Source organism: Athene cunicularia (assembly GCF_003259725.1).
Source record: "Athene cunicularia isolate RWA chromosome 4 unlocalized genomic scaffold, athCun1 chr4_part2, whole genome shotgun sequence".
In the NCBI taxonomy this organism is placed as follows: domain Eukaryota; kingdom Metazoa; phylum Chordata; class Aves; order Strigiformes; family Strigidae; genus Athene; species Athene cunicularia.
Window position 1 is genome coordinate 4,163,260 of NW_020799099.1, and position 8,323 is coordinate 4,171,582.

Here is an 8,323-nt window from a genome sequence, read left to right on the forward strand (position 1 = left end):
TGAGAAAACTGCTGCCAATCAGACCAAACATCTAGGGGATAGAACATGTTTTGATGTAATAAAGCTTTCTGGAGTTTAGAGAGACTGATCCAGCTGCTATTCAAATCATGGCAAAGTACCAAACATCCAGATCAAAAAGGGCAGGATTAGTCATTTCCTGAGATTTTTGTAAGTGGTGGTGTACACTGCCTTTCACTGAGACCAGTACTTGGTAAATCATCAGATGGTTTTTGAAAATCTAGTCCATGGCTTTCATACAAGTGCGATTGTTTTAATTACATTCTCAAAGAAAATGCAGATTATTCACAGTAGGAAGACTTTTCTATGAAAAAATGCCTGAGAATCTAATTCTAATTTCCTAAAAAAGGATAAGAAATATTTTATCTCCAGGTAGGCGGCCTTCATCTAGTCCCCGTGGATTTGCTCTTAAAGCTCCTTTGTGGAAGGGAACTATGGGGCCAAGCAATATTACCAAATTTTGTTAATACTTTCATGTTGATCTCCCCTAGTTATTTCTGTTGAAGTCTATCTTTCCAAGGTTTCTTACTCTATTCATCAGCTTTTTTCCCAAGTAATTTCTCAGCAACACTGTCTTGCATTTGACATGTTTTTTTTTTCAAGGGATTTTTAAATGGTTGCAAATACTAATTTTATACAGAAAAAAATCATCAAATATATCTGAATATGGCATTGTTTTGCTGATTAAGGATACCAGTTAAACTTGGACACCAGAGTGAAAAGAGTAGGCGTATTTTACTAGTGATAAATAAATAGTGTAACAGAGTAATATGGAAAACATGCAGTAAGAAAAGGCAGAATAATGTCTAAGATTAATATATTTTCTAATAACTTAGTACAATACGTACTAGCACAATAGTTATCAGTTATCAAATATACAGGATTCATCTATAGGTCAGCTCTGGCTTGGGCCTGTTGTCCAAGCCTTAGCACTTCAGGCATCTTCTGTTTAACTGTCACTGTTGGCATTTGGTCCAACAGGAGTTATGTTTTTAAGTGTTTTTGCAAGATAAGGGTAAAAAGGGTTCTATTGCTTTGCTCCAGAATATGGAATATCCAGCCTTTAAAGCTTGTAAAATGTCAGAACATATATTAACTGTTTTTTCCAGTACTTTTTCAGAAAGCAAAACCCATTCTACAACATGTAACAGCTATAAAGCATGAAATCCTCTGTCATAAAGCAAAATATGATTATTGCAATGACCTATGACAAGTTAAATGTGCTGAACTCCTAAGAGTAACAAAATGGACATGGGCGGTGTGTTTCCTACAGTCCACTGTCACGTGGCATGGCATTTGGTAACTATTCCCAGTATCAGAATACAAAAGGCAGAATAATCTGTCAGTTATTGAACCTTGCTGCAGATCTCAAGCTCTTTTGGTGAGCTGGGTGTATGTATTGCAGCATGGCTTCCTGGAAAACGGAAGCTGTTGGCTTGAGCTTCTAAGTAATGGAGATGTTATCTTGCATCTGAGGTGCCTTATCACCTGTTGAGTCCTCCCCTGTCCAGAAACCCAAGAAAGACAAGTGATGCACAGTGCAATCACCCACTGACCGATGCCTAAGCAGTGATCCACCCCCAGCCAACTCCCCCCAGTTTATATCCTGAGCATGACGCCCTATGGAGCCAAATGCTGGTGGTGCCTGTTCTGAACGAGGTGTAAACACACCAAGGATCACTCGTCAGAGAGACCAGCTCACACCCTCCCCTCGGTAACGAGCTGGGTGGGTACCGAGTTAGCATGCGTGGAACTAGCACCACCCACCGTTGATCAGGTGGTAAGAACCCTGTGGGAAGGCAGAGACTAGTCAGAACTCTGGGTGATCAGATAGTGCTTGACTTGAGTGCCCCGAGGTAGTCTGCAGAGCACAGCTGAGCCTCTGCCACTGGACAAGGTATGTTGGATCCCTGCAAGCAATTGACCAGTGCCAGAGAGAGGGGAGGGAGGGAAGGAAACAGCACTGCAGGGATGTGAGAGCACAGCGGCTACTGTGTTCAGTTTTGGGCCCCTCACGCCAAAAAGGACATTGAATGACTCGAGCGTGTCCAGAGAAGGGCAACGGAGCTGGTGCAGGGTCTGGAGCACAGGTCGTACGGGGAGCGGCTGAGGGAACTGGGGGGGTTTAGTCTGGAGGAGGCTGAGGGGAGACCTCATCGCCCTCTACAGCTACCTGAAAGGAGGGTGCAGAGAGTGGGGATGAGTCTCTTTAACCAAGTAACAAACGATAGGACAAGAGGGAATGGCCTCAAGTTGTGCCAGGGGCGGTTTAGACTGGATATTGGGGAGCATTTCTTTCCAGAAGGGGTTGCTGGGCGTTGGAATGGGCTGCCCAGGGAGGTGGTGGAGTCCCCATCCCTGGAGGTGTTTAAGAGTCGGGTTGACATAGCGCTGAGGGATCTGGTGTAGTTGGGAACTGTCAGTGTTGGGTTAATGGTTGGACTGGATGATCTTCAAGGTCTTTTCTAACCTAGATGATTCTGTGGTATGGAATATCCCTTTGGCTAGTTCAGGTCAGCTCTCCTGGCCATGCTCCCTCCCAGCTTCTTGTGCACCTGATTGCTGGCAGAGCATGGGAAACTGGATAATCTTTAATTTAGGATGAATGCTAATTAGCAACAATTAATCCATGAGTGTATTATCAACATTGTTCTCACACTGAATCCAAAACAGCGCTGTATCAGCTACTAGGAAGAAAATTAACTCTATCCCAGCTGAAACCAGGACACTTGCATAGCTCAAACAGCAAGGAGGCATGAAAATGCAAGTATTTGACCTTGAAACAAGGTGGCTGATACCTCTTTTTAATGGAGTTGGAGTTAATTTGGAGCAGCCTACAATTTACACAGAGTATTCCTATGAGTGTAATAGACTTTCATTAGTGGTGAGGTTAATCTTGGCTCGATCACAAGCTGACTTATTTTCCACTGTGAGGTGACTGAAAGTTTTCACCGCCAGAATATTAGCAATTGAGACACAATTGAGCTCTTATGAACTGAATGCTGTTTGATGCCAGGCTCCCTACCAATACTACAACTGTGTTTGGCAACAGTGAGGAGAACAAGAAAAGGGGATGAGGAAAGATAAGCCTTTTTGATGCTTTACTTGACTGAGGGCTGGCTTTGATGTTAAGGCTGAGGTGGTGCTGGTAAGGTTGCATACCATGACTGATATCAGTGCTTATGCTGAATCTTCTCAGCATAGCAACTGGCTGTATGATCAATGGGTCATTAGCACACACTAATTGGTCTGTTAACAGGGGTTTAGAAACATTATTCTGGGACTGAGTTTTTTTCTTAAAGACAGATCCAGAGACTGGATCATCAACCTTATATGCTGCTTGTAATTCTTCACAAAGCACTCGGGCAACTCGAGCTTCTTCTGTGCATCATATTGGCAGCTGCTGTTAAGGAAAATTAGTGTCCATGCCTGATCAGTGGTGCTCTGCTGTGAGGCTGTGGAGGTTCTGTTTGGGACTGACTGCAAGCATGGTTTTGATTCGTGGAAAAAAGACTCTATAACTCGAATAGAGTTATACAGCAGGTATGTTTACTCCGGCCGGGGTGCAAGGGGATTTCTCCACAAAGCTTGCACACTCACCGCACATTTTACCAAAACTTACAGAGTGTGAATATACATATTCATTGGATTACATAACACAAACATATATATGCACGAGTAAGGCTGGGTGAGTTAGAAAGGCTGATGTCAACAGTTTATGTTCTCTTTGCGCCTGCGCATTGCCTCCTGGTGGGCGTCTTCGGAGGTCTTTGGGAGGGAGGCTCGTAGTCTTTCTCACCTTGTTTTTTTCCCCCGGAGCATGTGCAGATTATCTTGGCCAATTTCTTGAATAACAAGAGTGTTTTTCAGACGGTTTATTCCTTCTATCTTATCTAAGAGAACCAGTAGAACTTCTACCATCCGTACATGGCTATCTTTACTCATTACTGATTCCAACTAGTTATAGAGCACACCTGTTGCTCGAGAACAAAAGCATAATATTTTGCTGAACATTATAGTTCTTGGTAGATTTTCACAGTAAACTGCTTTGTTTTGATGAACACAGTAGTCCTTGGTAAAATTCCACAGAACAGTCTGGGCAAGCAGGATTCTTAGCAATATTAAAAAAATACTATAACTTGCTATAAGTAAATAAGTTGCTAAGCAGTTTTCTATAAATAAGTCTCAAAACAAGTAATCATTTCTCTGTATCAGTTTAGAGGTTTTTTATGAACTATTTCTCCTTTGTGTCTGCTATCAAACTGTGTTTATTACTTTTATCACTTTTAGTAATGATCTAGTGATACCTGATATAAGCAATCAAATCAAGCAAAGCACAAGAAAATGACTATTTTTCAATAAGTTTTTCAGAAGATGATTGGTGAGTCAGTAAGTTTTCACTTGGCAAGAAGGTAGGATCCTAGTATCTTGCTTACAGAATTTTAATGAGTTCATTTATCTTTAAGTACATTTTCTAACATAAATTTATCTTTCAGAAATAATTCAGGGTCATTTATTTAACTGAATACTTGACATATAGAACTGCAGCATTACATTCTGTAGGAAAGAACTTTCCCTGAGGTGTATTTGATACTTGAAAATGAGTAACTGAAATTTTGTCAGTCAGTTGTTACAGGTCAAGCAGCGTAAATCTCTACGTGTCAACATCCAATTAATGATTGAAAATAGAAATATTTAAAACTGTTGAGAGTATTACAGTATGATAATCCTCATATCAAAGTATTTTAATGTTATTCAGTACATCCAATCCTGACTGTAACTTAAATTTTAAAAGTTAATAACAGTTCTTATAAGTGCTCTCTTCCAAAATGGTACAGCTTCCCTTGTCAATCCCTGTAACACTGTATTCTGCATTTCCCTGGACAGGTTTAGATACCAAAGAATCCCTCAGGTTTTACTTGGCATCTAGGACTGAATCTGTTGTTTTGTGATAAATGGCCCTTTACTTGAGAAGGAAAAGATACTGTAGTATAGATACTTAATAAATTGTTTTGCAAATGACAAGGCTTAATACTAGTATCAGTAGAAAGAAAGAAAATGAGAATTGGAGTATCACAAAATGAAATTACTTTCATATTTTATTTCTTGAACGAAAGTGTGGAAATTCCCTGTCTGCTCTTAAATGGAGAATTCATTCTGGTACAAGCTGAATAGACGGCTAACAGCTAAAAGTTGTGTGAGGTAACAGGTCTTTTACAATTAGACAAAGCTTTGTGTGACAGTCAACCAAAGTACTTAAAAATAGTACAAAAATGATGAGTTAAACTGAAAGAACAAGCAAGAGGTATTCAGGATTTCTGATATATTTAGAGCTGACCAGAAAGCTAGCTGAAAGATTGTGGATGAAAGAAAATATTTGCTACCAGAATCCTTTCACTGTAATTGTAAATGAGGCTTACATGAGGTTTAGAACTGTTTTTTGGATAGAAGTCATTTGGAAATCATTGAAAGAAATGAAAAAGACATTAGGGCTACAAGGAGCAAGGATATTTGCATCATGGTGCTGTGTCTATTGTTTCCCAACATTCATTACAACTGATCTGAGGACAACAGAAATAGATTTTGTGGCTGGCCATAGTCAAAACTGTTGAGGAGTTTGTGACTATTTCTAATGAATGGGACTGGGTCAGGTTTAAACTTGATATTGAATCAAAAGATGAGGAAATTTAATTTCATATTGGGGAAACTATGCCAGTTGATAACTGGTGGCAAAAAGCAGCCGCTTTTCTGTGTATGTGAATAAAATAGAATGCCAGTTGGAATTGTCACTGGAAAAAGAAAAGATTTAGAGAAATGCAGATGGATGAACTACTTCTCAGCACAAGCATATGGAAGGAACTTTAAAACCTAATTAATATACAGCTTAGCATTTTGGCATGTATATGAATGATACTTGCACTTATGTACATAAGCTCTACTTAATTTTTTAGATTAAACCCACTCTTTAAAAAAACCCAATGAGTTAAATAGTATATCTATTTTTCAAGTTGTTGAGCTGTTGACTGTTTGTTTTTGTTTTTTTTTTCCCTTCACTTTCATGATAAGAGAGAATGGAAGAGGGAAAGGAGAGTAGAAGAAAACACATTAAAATGATTTCCTTTGAGCATTCTGCTTGCTGCAGCTTATTTTTGATTCTACAAGTTCCTCACTAACCATTTCTGGATGAGAAATGGCAGGAGAAGTCAAAGTGTCTAAATGAGTAAGTCCTAATCCAGCACAGACTTGTTAGAAAAGTCTTCATCTGTGGTAGGAAGAAAACCCAGGAAGGAGCCCGAGGGAAGGTTGTCAGAAAGTGGCGTAAAAAGTAAATGGGGCTGTCACATGCATTGGGACCTATTAGAAATATGTTCTTTTGAGGGAAGGGATCAGTTTCTCAAGGCAATTTTAAAAGGCTCTTACTCAATGACCCAATTTCTGTGCCAGCTGTATATGATATGAGGGGCTGGGATACAGTGCAGAGGATAAAAATGGTGAATCAAGTGTCAGAACAGCCTTAGCAACAAAGTCTTGGTTTGGGTGAATAAGAACCTGCACTGGGTTGGGTTGCTACTTCTTCCATAAGACATAAAGTTAGTCCCCAGGTTAATTCTTTAAGACACACAGGTGATACAGTTGCCTGATTCCACGGGGGATTGTTGGTGTATCCGAGTCCTTCGCAGGGCACACAGGGGTTGTGCCAGGTGTGCTGCCACTGCCTGACCAAGCACCCTGAGTTCTAGAGACACTGGCTGTGCAGCACACCACTGTGATGACACTGGTGGATCTATGGTTCCTCTTCAAAGACAGGACTAGTGAGGTCAGGCTTCTCTAGCTTAAACAAAGACTCATGCCTGTAGTAGTTTTCGTTTAATCAGTGTATCAAATATGACTAGCAAGCTGTATGGGGCTGTAATGTTTGTCTCGCACATCCCTGTACGTGCTGTACATTTATAACCCAGGCCTAGCTGTCAGTGATATTAAACTAAGTGAGATTAGTAAATCTAGAGGTTTTCATGAACCCAACCATGGATTCATAAGGCTCCACAAGAATAAAGGTTTTCAGCTAGCAGTGTTTATTGGCAATGTCATATAGTATGAGACAAAATACTTTTGAGCTACCCCACACACTAGGTTAATGTAATTTATTTTCTGTTCAACCACTCCAACATACTGTGCAACTCTTTTAGATATTGATGCTTTTCTTAATAAATATTGTTTGGTAGAAGCTGCCTGTCATCACAAACAATCAGAAGTAAATCATAGACAAAAAAAATAAGACAATAACCAGAAATAGTTATACACTGATAAGACCAGCCTTGAGCTGTATTCTTAGTTGCTGACTAAGATTCTAGTCCAATCAGTGTCATTTTCCCTTATCTAAGAGAATTTACGGTTTGTTTGTCGAAATGTATAAAAGCATATAAGTGTAAACCTGAAGATGAGGATTTAGCCTCAAGGCTTGCCCCAAACCCAAACACATGTTCTCAATAAACAGCAAATGCTCTAACTAAATTTATGTTTCAGAAGCTGCTCTGACAATTTCAACAGCTACTTTATCTTTGACTTAACCTTAAATTACCTACTGATGATAGTAAGCTGTTCCATTCCTTTGAAAATGTGATCCTAAAAGCTGTGGTACTAATACAGTTTCACAGAATCATCTAGGTTGAAAAAGACCTTGAAGATCACCCGGTCCAGCCCTTAACCCAGCACTGACAGTTCCCAACTACACCAGATCCCCCAGTGCTAAGTCGACCAGACTATTAAACCCCTCCAGGGATGGGGACTCCACCACCTCCCTGGGCAGCCCATTCCAACGCCCAACAACCCCTTCTGGAAAGAAATGCTTCCTGATATCCAGTCTAAACCGCCCCTGGCACAACTTGAGGCCATTCCCTCTTGTCCTATCACTTGTTACTTGGTTAAAGAGACTCATCCCCAGGTCTCTGCACCCTCCTTTCAGGGAGCTGTAGAGGGTGATGAGGTCTCCCCTCAGCCTCCTCTTCTCCAGACTAAACTCCCCCAGTTCCCTCAGCCGCTCCCCGTACGACCTGTGCTCCAGACCCTGCACCAGCTCCGTTGCCCTTCTCTGGACACGCTCGAGTCATTCAATGTCCTTTTTGGAGTGAGGGGCCCAAAACTGAACACAGGAATCGAGGGGCGGCCTCACCAGTGCCGAGGACGGGGGTGAGATCCCTTCCCTGTCCCTGCTGGCCACGCTATTGCTGACACAAGCCAGGATGCCATTGGCCTTCTTGGCCCCCTGGGCACACTGCTGGCTCCTGTTCAGCCGGCTGTCAATCAA